The sequence below is a fragment of the Nerophis lumbriciformis genome, linkage group LG01 (genome assembly GCF_033978685.3).
Source record: "Nerophis lumbriciformis linkage group LG01, RoL_Nlum_v2.1, whole genome shotgun sequence".
Classification (NCBI taxonomy): domain Eukaryota; kingdom Metazoa; phylum Chordata; class Actinopteri; order Syngnathiformes; family Syngnathidae; genus Nerophis; species Nerophis lumbriciformis.
In genome coordinates this window covers 28804991-28818030 of record NC_084548.2, presented here as the reverse complement: position 1 = coordinate 28818030, position 13040 = coordinate 28804991, and the positions used below count along the sequence as shown (strand labels likewise).

General features: G+C 41.0%; 1 protein-coding gene across 1 annotated transcript in view; it reads right to left on the bottom strand.

Moving 5' to 3' along the window:
• The window catches only part of LOC133618217 (ATP-binding cassette sub-family C member 4-like), a 115981-nt gene that overhangs the window by 37383 nt on the left and 65558 nt on the right, over positions 1-13040 (bottom strand). The gene's annotated exons all lie outside the window — the stretch shown is intronic.

Sequence of the window (13040 nt, the reverse complement as noted above, 5' to 3'; positions counted from 1 at the left end):
ATTATTATTATTATTATTATTATTATTATTATTACTTCTACAAGCTAACATTAGCTTAGCCCACTCCCTACTGCATGATGATATCAACAAGCAGATGCAGGCCCATCCAGTAGGAGCCTTTGTTGTGGCTGGGGACTTTAACAAAGCTTCCATGAAGAATCTCCTCCCCAGATTTGGGCAATACGTACAGTGCCCGATCCGAGGTGAGAATCATTGGACCGGGTTTAATCTAATCTAAATCGAGCCTACAAGACTGTTCCTCTGTCCCACCTGGGCACGTCTGTCCACCTTTCCCTGCTCCTTGTTCCTGCCTACACCACCTTCCAGAAAAGGATCAAACTTGTGACCAGGATTTAAGATCTGGCTGGAGGTGGCATTTTTCCAGCTGCAGGACTGCTGTCACACCACGACATGGTCAGCGTGTAGCTGAGTAAAAAAGCACACATTTCTACTTATGGAACTTACTATTTTAAAGGTTTTATTATTTTTACTTTCCAGCGTTTCTCAGAGAGAGAAGTTTTCATCAGGGGTTATCGGCCGTGCTGTTGGGACGCTTTGTGTCAACGTCCTGAAGCCCATTGGCCTGATGACCTCCTGGTGCAGATGGCTACTGTGATAGTGTTCACTCACCTGGTTCCTCTGTACTCATTTGTTCATATACTGGATGTGCATATGCGTGTGTGTGTGTGTGTGTGTGTGTGTGTGTGTGTGTGTGTGTGTGTGTGTGTGTGTGTGTGTGTGTGCGATAATGAGGGTTTTGGGTCATCGGGGCATTATTTTTAAGTCTGTAAATCACTTTGCATTTCTTTTATGTATGAAAAGCGCTTTATAAAAAAAAGTTTGATTTGATTTGATTTGATTTGATGAAGGCGGCCACTGTCATTTCAGTCCCCAAGAGGAGCGTATAAAAGACTACAGACAGTGGCACTGACATCTGGGGTTATGAAGTGTTTTGAAAATCTTGTTCTCCAATACATCAAAGCCTGCCTGCCCCAGAACCTGGACCCACACCAGTTTGCCTACAGGCCAAACCGGTCCACAAAGGACACCAACGCCACTCCTCTCCACTTAACTGTGAGACATCTGGAACACCTGGTTACCTACACTCTTAGAAATAAGGGTTCCAAAAGGGTTCTTCTACAAGGGCTGAGGTTCTAACTGGAACCATTTGCTTCTGAAAAACCCTTTCCCGAAGAAAGGGTTTTTCAAGGGTTCTTGGTAACGCTAATGGTTCCAGTAAGAACCATTTTGATCCAGAGAACCCTTTAAAACCCATTTTCTGAATAATTGGTTTTAAAAGGGTTCTCACTAACACTAAGGGTTCCAGTAAGAACTATTTTGATCCAGTGAACCGTTTTTGGAAGAAAGAGTTCTTCAGGGATTGTTGAAAGCATGGGTAAGATCCTGTGTCACCAGGGACATACTTCCTGATAACTTTTGCCAATAATGGTGCAAAATACATTTCCTTGTGACTACTGATACAAATACTTTTCATATCCAATTTTTTTGTTTACCGTATTTTAAAGCAAGCTCTTCTTCCCTAGATCCTGTTGATCAAACTGTAACATAATTGCCCATCTTGGGATTTGAACACCTTCCACCCAGTCTAAAGTCACTGGCAATAGTGACTGAGCTAACCAGCTGGCTGCCTTCAGTCATCAGGTCCACCATACTAGTCTATTACCTTACACCTTCTGATCAGACATACAAATAATGGCAGTCCTATAACTGAAATGTTCTGTTACCAATTTATTTCCACAACCAATAATTATAAGAAGGCACCTAAGGAACTGAGACAAGCTCAGTTCCTTAGGTGCCTTCAGGACTTGAAGTCATCGTCATCGTCGTTGTCATCTTTGTCTTCATCTTCATCAACAACAACAACAGATGAAACCAGGTAAAATGCTGTGAATATACTGCTATTCTAGTCATTTGCTGGGAGACACTATGTCTCAGTACTAGTTCCAGTAAGTTCAGTGCTACTTCACAAAGCTCAGCCTAACACATGTCTGTATCTTTCCATATTTCACAGACCTCATGATGAGCAAATAGCTAGTGTTTCACTGCAGTTTGTTTTCCCCAATACCCTAAGGGATGCACTTGACGCGAAGGATCCAGAGCTTCTGGCCCCTCAGAGAACCAAGATTAAATCTGTTCTTATACAAGCTCTATATGACACCCTCAGCAACAAAACTATGTAGGTTCCTTTATAATTCTTATGGACAATTACTGCACTTTGTAGCTTTTGGTTGAGATTATAAACCACTTTTTACATTGGGGATGCCTGCAGACATATCAGAATACATACCTATCTTAGGTTTACTGTTGCTACTCTCACTCGGAGCCTCCACTGATGTGTAATCTTGCTATAGTATGTACAAACATTTAAAACTTGTTCCACTTACTCTTCAAACCCCCCCCCCCCCCCCCCCCCCAAAAAAAAGGTATCCCTCAGCCAAACAATATACGGAGATTTTAAGCCGGTTCACACACAAGTATCCCTTCATGCGGGAGAAAGTTGGTTCAGGACATGTGAGTAAGCACACAATTAGGCTGTTAGTATATGTTCACATTCAGCTCCATTGTAAGGATATAGCTACTGTAACTCCCCTGTCTTGGTTGCAGGATGCTTTACGTGACTCTTTAAAAAACAAATTCAAAAAGGAAAGGCGACCCCTTATTGGTGACTTAATGGTGCAACAAAAGCGTGCAAAATTTGCTGTGGCAGGATCTGGAAGGAAGCGTAGTTTTCCGGGTCAACCAAGCCAGCTTCTCCACATCAACAGGCCCACTGGTGCTATGATATTTGAGTCTTTGGAAACATATGGAAGAATCATCCTATCTTTAATCAAGTGTGTGGATTTTCAGTTTGAGAGCATGGTTTCATTCCTCTTTAGTGATACAGCTCCTTTTCATGTTCAGATTTATTCTCCTCGTGCTCACATTTTGTGCTAGCACTGAGATGTCTCCTCTGACCAGTGATGCATTATATTGTAACCTATTTTTGTTATGGCAGCTCTCACAGACACTTCCTACTGTCTTGTCCAGCAGGGGAAACTTTCCTTGTGCTCTCAATCCTGACTCCACTGGTGAATGGCCTCTGACCGTCGCTCTCTGTCATGCAGTGGCTCCTGGTCAAACAATACAATGCCTGACGAAACTCTGCTGAGAGCTGCCATAACAAAATAGGTTGCAATATATCTGTACAATTAATCTTAAATCATCCTAAAAAGGTTATCGTAGTTGTTATTTTAATGAAATATTATAGTATAAATTGTCAATGTTAGAAGGAGCTTTAACATTGTCGGTAGCGGCGTTGCGGTCGCCATCTAGCTCGTCTTTGGAGGGATGGGTAGGCTGGTGAGCACCATGGATCTAATACATCCATGTTGAGCACACACTAATGTGTAGGAGGAGCAGGGAGACTGGGCTTGAGCTTGGTCTCCAACATAGTGGTAGCAGAAAGATAACACAAGACGAAGGTTACAGAGAGGATGATTCTTCCATATTATATAACTTTTTAAAAAACATGTACACCTCATCTTAATGGTTACCTCTTACTATATTGCTTGTCATTTTTCTTGAATGCATTTGGCTCAGGAGAGTGAAGAATGTAGAGAGGATGAAAGGAGCATTGAAGCTCATATCAATGAAATGTCTACAGAGATGCATAAGGTACACCCAGATCTGAACTGGTTAAAGGAGAGAATGAGACGAACCTATGCATACCGAAAGACCTCCATGGCAACTGCCAAGGCAGAGGAAAACATCGAAAACTTTCCCGCACTGAAGCTTCCTAAAATAGTTGGTATCTTCAAGCATTGAATTGACCATATTTAATTGTATGTGTATTATTTCATTTATGATCATCAAGTATTTTGAGATGACACTTTTTATCCCTCCTTACAGCTTCTGTGGGAGATGAAGGAGCAATTCCTTGTAGAAGCTGATCGCAGAATGGTCACAGAGCTGGATCGAATGGCAACGAAGACGGTTCAAAGAGCATCTATGTGTGACCTAAAAGACTGCTGCCAGAGGGCAATCAATGCCTGCCTGGATGATTCAGTAAGACGAGGTAGCTAGGCCTATATGTGTATCTATAGGAGCCACAATCTGTATTTTTGAAAACAAAAAATATTACAGAATAATTTTATTTCCTCAGGACTCATTAGGGATGCAGCAATTCTACTGCTGCCTTCCATTTTCAGAGAGGACTCATCCTTTCTATACACTCTACTGGAGGTAAATACTGCATTTAAGGTCAAGGAATTGGCATTATCCATATTATGGCAACATTGAGTCATTTTGCTGTTTTCACAGCAGGTTTTATTTACTGACATGTATCTGTTTTTATTGCATAGGAGCCAAGCCTGCCTACTCCAGCAATCATGCTCTATAACACACACGAGGGGAACCATTTGCAGGCACAAAGGATAACCCTATACCTGGATGGTATACAGGTTTTGAGGACAGCAGCATGGACATATCATATGCTATGAGTGCATTAATGTCACTCTGATTTGTTTTTGCTGTCCAGTACCCAAAGGAACTGAGAAAAACTCTTATTTTCATTGAAAGATTTGTGTTGGGGATCAAGGACCACAGTGTTGTACCCATTTCAGTGAAGAGACTATACAACTGTGTCGGAAGTGGGGAGTAGTGAGTAGATGTATTGCAGCATGCGATTTCATGCTTTATGTTCTTGTTAATGGTCAAATTCCTGCTGCTGCCCTTTGTTTGTACATATTGATAAAAAAAAAAGTCCCTTATTTAATACATATTTTGGACCAGTACATTTTGTTTGATTTTGGCATAGCGACGTCTCTAGATTTCCATTATTGTTACAATACGTAACATTTTGAGTACTTGTTACATAACACTGAAAAGTATTTCAACATTATTTAAATCAATGTGAAAACTTTGTGGGATTCCCTCACTTTCTCATGATTCTGTTCCACTGTCACAATTAGTACATACAGTATGTACACTGATTTTTTTCATTGGACCATGTATTATTTTATTGTTTGTACAATAAGGCACAGTAAATGCAGTAAGTGCACCTTGGATTGATTGAACTAAAACTATTTTGTGTCTCTTTCTGCCATGTCACCATTGCTGGAGATTTATTTACACAAATTCACCTACTGAGGACAGCATGATGTGTCTGGCCTGTCATGTTGCTGATTCCACTGGACCTATGCTGACTTTTGACATGTTCTCCCCTGGGACCTACACAGCCTTTCCTGTTTTGTTGGACTATCTTTAAATAAATGTTTTTCTCATTAAAATGTTTTGAATGTTTGTTCAATGTCAACATGATAAATGACCACACTATAATATGAACTAAACTGATCTGTAGAATACAATATGGTTCTTTATAGAACTCTCAGAAGACAAGACGGTTATCGGTGAAAACCTTTGAAAATGTATGTTTTTAGAACCCCCTGAAACCCTTGAAACATGAAAGAGTTCTTAGTGGAACTACCTGTATGGGTTCTAGATGAAACCCTTGAAACATGAAAGGGTTCTTAGTGGAACTCCCTGCATGGGTTCTAGATGAAACCCTTGAAATACGAAAGGGTTCTTAGTGGAACTCCCTGCGTGGGTTCTAGATGAAACCCTTGAAATACGAAAGGGTTCTTAGTGGAACTCCCTGTGTGGGTTCTAGAAGAAACCCTTGAAATACGAAAGGGTTCTTAGTGGAACTAATGTGTGGGTTCTAGATGAAACCCTTGAAATACGAAAGGGTTCTTAGTGGAACTCCCTGCGTGGGTTCTAGATGAAACCCTTGAAATACAAAAGGGTTCTTAGTGGAACTCCCTGCATGGGTTCTAGATGAAACCCTTGACAAACGAAAGGGTTCTTAGTGGAACTCCCTGTGTGGGTTCTAGATAAAACCCTTGAAATACAAAAGGGTTCTTAGTGGAACTCCCTGCGTGGGTTCTAGATAAAACCCTTGAAACATGAAAGGGTTCTTAGTGGAACTCCCTGCATGGGTTCTAGATGAAACCCTTGACAAACGAAAGGGTTCTTAGTGGAACTCCCTGTGTGGGTTCTGGATGAAACCCTTGAAATACGAAAGGGTTCTTCGTGGAACTCCCTGCGTGGGTTCTAGATGAAACCCTTGAAATACAAAAGAGTTCTTAGCGGAACTCCCTGTGTGGGTTCTAGATGAAACCCTTGAAATACGAAAGGGTTCTTAGTGGAACTCCCTGTGTGGGTTCTAGATGAAACCCTTGAAACATGAAAGGGTTCTTAGTGGAACTCCTTGCGTGGGTTCTTTGTAGAACCTCTCATGGGGTTTCTGGGTGGAACCTTACACACACAGTTCTAGGTATAACCCTTCATGTTGGGTTCTAGGTAGAACCCTCCAAAAGGGTTCCAGGTGGAACCTTTATAAAAAGGTTCTACCGGGAGCCAAAAAGGGTTCTCCTATGAGGACGACCCGAAGAACCTTATATGGTTCTACTTAGCACTTTTATTGCTAAGAGTGTATAGAGCCCCTAAAAATACATCCAAACACCTCCATTAGGCTTTTTTATACATGATGTAAGTCTATATGTAATGTACTGATGAGCACATTTATAATAACATTTGACTATTTACGTATTTTGATCATTTAAAGCATTTGCTTTAAAAATTTATTTAAACAAACCCAATAAAAAATCACTTGCTGCACAATATCTGCTGTCATTAGGATGCCGACTGCTGTGATGTTCATATATTCCTATTGGGGCGGTATAGCTCGGTTGGTAGAGCGGCCGTGCCAGCAACTTCAGGGTTGCAGGTTCGATCCCCGCTTCCGCCATCCTAGTCACTGCCGTTGTGTCCTTGGGCAAAACACTTTACCCACCTGCTCCCAGTGTCACCCACACTGGTTTAAAAATGTAACTTAGATATTGGGTTTCACTATGTAAAGCGCTTTGAGTCACTTCTTAACTTCACTTCACTATTTAGATGAAAAATGTCTTAGAAACCTCCAGAAGAAGCGGGTGGAACAAGCGCTTGTCGTGTCATTCTCGTCAGTTCCAGGTCCTGAAATGGCTGTCAAAGTGTCCCAACTTGTCCGATTATATTCTCAGCTAACTACTTTTCAGGTGAGAAGCATGATGTATGATCAACAATAAACTTACAGGGAGCAGGGAAGCGAGGAAGCAGCAGACTACTCGATGTTGTAAACATAAGCACACAAGCTTGTGATCATGGTGCCGCTACAAATAGTTCATATGCGTTAGCGCTTATAATAACAATATCACTAATACTTGGTTAATATTCATGTCCATCCATCCATCCATTTTCTACCGCTTGTCCCTTATGGGTTCACGAGGGGTCGCTGGAGCCTATCCCAGCTACACACAAGCGGAAGGCGGAGTACACCCTGCACATTCACACACTATATATATATATATATATATATATATATATATATATATATATATATATATATATATATATATATATATATATATATATATATATATATATAATTGAGTATTGATGGCACTTTTTGAATAGTTATCAGATTTTATGGGCGGAATAATGGAGCTCCGCTCCGGTTGTTGCTGTCTAATATTTAGAATGCATTAAAAAAAATCCATCCTGTCATGTCTTTCATAATGATTGTGAACGATAGGCAAAATTCCCGAAAAAAATTCCCTTTAAGGCATACTTGCCAACCCTCCCGATTTTTCCGGGAGACTCCCGAATTTCAGTGCCCCTCCCGAAAATCTCCCGGGGAAACCATTCTCCCGATTTTCACTTGGACAACAATATTAAGGGCGTGCCGTGATGGCACTGCCTTTAGCGTCCTCTACAACCTGTCGTCGCGTCCGCTTTTTCCCCATACATACCGTGCCGGCCCAGTCTCATATTGTATGCGGCTTCAGCAGACACACGTAAGTGACTGCAAGACATACTTGATCAACAACCATACAGGTCACACTGAGGGTGGCCGTATAAACAACTTTAACACTGTTACAAATATGCGCCACACTGTGAACCCACACCAAACAACAATGACAAACACATTTCGGGAGAACATCCGCACTGTAACACAACATAAACACAACAGAACAAATACCCAGAATCCCTTGCAGTCCTAACTCTTCCGGGCTACAATATACACCCCTACCACCAAACGCCGCCCCACCCAACCCCGCCCACCTCAACCCCCCCCAATCTCCCGAATTCGGAGGTCTCAAGGTTGGCAAGTATGCTTTAAGGTGGGTCAAATATGCTCCTCCACCCTGTCACTCAGCACTGGCTCCCCTCAGGGCTACATGTTGAGCCCCTTCCTGCACGCCCTATATTTATGTATGACTTTGTCCCCATTCATCCCTCAAACACCATCATCAAGTTCGCCTGGTGGGCCTGATAACAAGGTGTGATGAAACAGCCTAGAGAGGGAATTCAAGCGCTGGCAGGGCAGTGTACTAAGAATAACCTGATGCGGAACACCACAAAGATCAAAGAGATGGTCATTGATTTTAGGAGACAGACAGGGGAACATGCTCCACTTGTAGTAAATGAAGCATGTGTGGCGACAATGGACTCCTTTAAGTTTCTGGGAACAATAAATCTCGGAGGACCTCACATGGACAGTCTACACTTCAACACTGGTCAAAAAGGCACAGCAGAGACTCCACTTACTTTGTGTGCTACGAAGGAACTAACTTGAGGAGACAATCTTTTTATCGGGCCACCATAGAGTCAGTGCCGATGTACTGCGTAACTGTGTGGTTTGCTGCCTAATTTGCTGCTGACAGGAAGGCCCTGCAGAGGGTGACCAGGACAGGGGAGAAGATTATCGGCCGCACTCTAGAGGACATTGGTCTATATCAGCAAAGAAAATCCTGGCAGACATCTCTCACCCTGGTAAACACCTGTTCAACCTGCTGCCATCAACAAAGAGATTTCGGTCACACAAGAGCAGGACAAACAGAGTTAAAAACAGTTTTTACTCGTGGGCCATTAGAATATTGAATCTGTCCCAATAGCTTACGTTGTTTTTCACTGTTGCACTGCTGCTCGTACTGGTATTTATGTATTTATTTTTAACATTTAACATTTATTCTTTGTCTTGTATTTTAACTGCACCTAGCAGAATAGCCACATGTAATTTTGTCATGCTCTCATGTTTGATGACAATAAAGTGTTCTATTATATGCGATAATATCGCTCTGAAATTGTGCATCTCCAAGCACAACTGTGCATGTGTGTGCATTTGTGTGCAAGTGGAAACCAGCTTTAAAATCCTTGAAATTGTTCTTATTGTGGATCCCTGTTAGTCTTTACCATAAGACTACTCTTCCTGGGGTTCACCAGCACATTACATACGTAAATACATACCGTCTAATAAAACACAGTTTTGGTACACTTACATTAGACATTTAAATGACCTTATACAATCATACAATTAACCATACAAAAATGCCTGATGCATTAAAATATGGTTATTTTTTTAGACATCTAGTTTACCATTGAGGAAAAATGTTTTAACCCCATTTTTAAAACATGACTCATTCACCCGGACAGTTAAATATACTTTTTTTTTTACAGTAAATAAATCGATTATTGACGTATAATAATCAATTCAATAATAGTCCATGTCCGAAATTGCGATGCATCTAAAAGTCAATTATTTCTCCCACTTCTAGTATTCATATTAATTTACATGTACTTATACAGCATTTACTGTTTTGACATTAGCTAGCAAAGCAGCACTAACCCACCTTAGTTTTCTTTTTTTCTCCAGGAAGTGTAATTTGTTTTTTTAATAACAGGAGGTCCTTGGCCTACATACAAGTTCCATTCCTATAAAGATGAAGTAATTTGAATTTTAGTGTAAGTGTGAACTTAAATCTAAAGTTCCTGCATAATTTTTTGTATTCAATTATGCCGAACGGTGGCCTTGTGGTTAACATGTAGGCATAGACACATAGGCACTGTTAGGAGATCTGGGTTTGAAACTCCATTAGGACATCTCTTTGTAGAGTTTACAAATTCTCTCTGTGCATGTGTCAGGACTTGGACTATGGTGTGGTTTGTTTTCCCGTGGTGCAAAGCGACTTGACCGGACACGACGTGAAGGTAAGGACATGTTTAATATTTTAACTCAAAAAGCTCAAAAAGGTATAAACCAAAGGCGCTCACAGCGGAGGTAAAACAACTTGGCTATGAAAACAAAAGGCGCACACAAAGGCGGAGAACAAACTTGACTACTGAAACAAAACTTGCAAACTATGGCATGAATAAAGAAAACTTACTTGGAACGAGAAAAGGACATGAAAAAGAGCAGCATGGATATCAACAAGGGTGTGTAGAGGGTGATGTCGCCAGGAAGACAGCCTGGCAACTGGGAGCTTAAATAATAGTGACATGATTAGTGACAGCAGGTGCATGATGCAAAATGTGAAAACGTGAGACAGGTGCGTGACATGAGGATGTGAACCAGGTGAAACTAATGGTTGCTACGGTGACAAAACAAACAAAAGTGCACAAAAAGTCCAAAAACAAAACCGAACATGACTCAAACATAACATGATCACACAGACATGACAGCATGCAAGGGTTTTTTCCGCGTATTCTGGCTTCCTCCCACATTCCAAAAATATGCACGTTAGATTAATTCAGTGTTTCTCAATTATTTTCTGTAACGCCCCCCCAGGAAGAAGAAAATATTTTGCGCTCTTTTTTTCCCACTTCTACATTACATTGTATCCTTAATACTAGGGGTTTAACGTTACACAAAAATTTCGGTTCGGTACGTACCTCGGTTTAGAGGTCACGGTTCAGTTCATTTTCGGTACAGTAAGAAAACAACAAAATATACATTTTTTGGTTATTTATTTACCAAATTTGTAAACAATGGCTTTATCCTTTTAACATAGGGAACACTACAATAATTCTGCCCACGTTAATCAACATTAAACTGCCTCAAGTTGTTGCTCAGATTAAATAGAATGACAAAACTTTTCTTCTACATATAAAAAGTGCAACATTAAACAGTTTCAAGTCAACTCATCATGCTTAATTTATTACAGCATTTGGGAAGCCTGTAGTTGATTTTCATTATGTAAATGTTATATTTTTATCAACATGTGATAACAGGTACCCTGCCATTCAAAACTAGGCTGCTCCATTACTAATGATTAATGTAACTATAGCTGAAAAAATAGTACAATAGCAATAGGAGAGACCATTCATCCCTGAACACCATGGAGTTCATGTAGGCTTTATGATGCAGTTACATTATCATATCAACTATCAGAGACAGAAACTCTTAATTTAACATAATGTCCTTTTTTGCTGCTTCAACACAGCTCAATCAACACAGAAAAAGGTAAAGTGGAATAACAGACAGGGCTTTGCTGTCCATAACACACACACACACACACACACACACACACACACACACACACACACACACACACACACACACACACACACACACACACACACACACACACACACACACACACACACACACACACACCGCAAAATGAGCTAACGTTATGCTAAAAGCAAATTAGCCTTCACCTCAAGCCAGGACTGCGAGCGAGCTGAGCTGCAGTTTATATTTCTAGAAGGTCAACAGGCTCGTAGTGATGTTACTAGTAGTTGACTGGGAGGTGTTTATTATAATTTGGGGAGAGTCCGCTGCCTAATGCTTACCTGCTAAACGCTAAGCACTGACTCCATGCGCTCTGAATACGCACTGCTGATTGGCTGTTACCGCTCTGTTTGTAACCAATCAGATGGTTGTGTGGGTGGGACAATGCTGGGTGCTGTGTAGAGTACTGACAGAGACAAACAGAAGGAAGCGGAGCAGCTTGTTAAGACTTTAGCTTAGGCGGCTACTTAGTATGTTCGTGTGGAAACTCGTTCGGTACACATCCGAACCGAACCGAACCCCCCGTACCGAAACGGTTCAATACGAATACACGTACCGTTACACCCCTACTTAATACTATTAACGAAAACAACACACTAGCCTTTCCTTGTCACCGTAGTCACAGTGAAGCCAAGCGCTACATATGCTTCGTCATATTCTCGTAAAGCAAAAAAACAGCATGGTACCTGCTGCCAATTAAGAGGTACCATTTCTGCAACACATAAAAAAGAGCAATACCGAATAAATATTGCACACATACGATTGCACCATGCAGAGACAAACAACAAAACAAAACAAAAACACTATATTCTCGTCTTTGTTGAATTTTAAATAAACCCCATGCTAAACTCTTTGCTTTCATAACCATTTCTTATAAAAATCATAGTTAAATAAATACACCAGAAGCATTTTAAAATAGGGAGTTACCTTTCAATCCCTCTACTAGTACAACGTTCTCCACTACTCATTTGGTTTTAAAACACCTCGAGGATCCCTTAGCGTATGCTAGATTAACGTTCATAGATTTCAGTAGTGCATTCAATACAATTCTCCCTCAGATACTGTTAGCTAGCCTAAAACTGATGGATGTCAACCCGTACATAATAAAATGGTACTGCGATTTTCTTACAGAAAGGCAACAAGTAAGTAAGTAAACTCCACTCTCTCTAACCCAGGGGTCGGCAACCTTTACCACTCAAAGAGCCATTTTGACCCGTTTCACAAATGAAAGAAAACAATGGGAGCCACAAAACTATTTTGAAATTTAAAATGAAAGAACAGTGCATACAAAGTTTTTTTTTGCTTTGTGCTATGTATAAACCAGGGGTCTCAGACACGCGACCCGCACCTTAATATGAAAATGTAATGTTAGTGCGGCCCGCGAGTTTTATATGAATGACGCTTGACAGCGTCATACTTGCCAACCCTCCTGATTTTTCTGGGAGACTCACGAATTTCTGCTGATTTTCACCCAAACAACAATAACAAGGGCGTGCCGTGCTGGCACTGCCTTTAGCGCCCTCTACAACCTGTACATACAGCGTGCCAGCCCAGTTACATGTTATAAGAGGCTTCTGCAAACACACACGAGTGACTGCAAGGCATACTTGGTCAACAGCCATACAGGTCACACTGAAGGTGGCCGTAT